We start from the raw sequence: 619 nt of genomic DNA on the forward strand, positions 1-619 counted from the left end.
GTAATAGTGTTTTAAGACTACAGTCGGCACTGTGAAGACGAGTCAATAGAAATGTAAACAAAGCTATGGAAAAGCGTTTTAGTAAGCGAAACATCCGTTTCTGAAGTCCAATGCGACGGGAATCCGCAGTCTTCGTTATGTGTGACATTCTGATTCATATTTATATCTACAAGACAGCGGAGAAGTAAAGTTTCTCTTTATGATACTTAATTTTTCAGTATAGATCAATGATTAAATTGGAGTTTCATTATATAAGGTGGGTCGTCTTATAACACGAAATATACTTGGATAAAGAAATAATGTCAATAATATTTTGAATAATGCCAAGAAATACTGTACGTAGGTTAAAAATATATATTTTCTAACGTACGTATCTACAGGGATTAATGAAGACAGCCACCTTAATCACATTTTGTCATCTTATGGGTTGCTGGCCACATAAAAACGTAAGCAACCAAATATATTATATGGTCTTGAAACTTTTTCTTTTTTTCGTTTAAAACAGCACACCAAAGGAAGGAACAATATTTTGATTTACCCGATCTTTATCTCCAATGCAAAAAAAGAGTAACAATCAACGTCCGTCCGATTTGAAGAGAGGCCAATTGACCTCTCTAAG

The sequence above is a fragment of the Penaeus monodon genome, chromosome 19 (assembly GCF_015228065.2).
Source record: "Penaeus monodon isolate SGIC_2016 chromosome 19, NSTDA_Pmon_1, whole genome shotgun sequence".
NCBI classification, from domain to species: Eukaryota; Metazoa; Arthropoda; class Malacostraca; order Decapoda; family Penaeidae; genus Penaeus; species Penaeus monodon.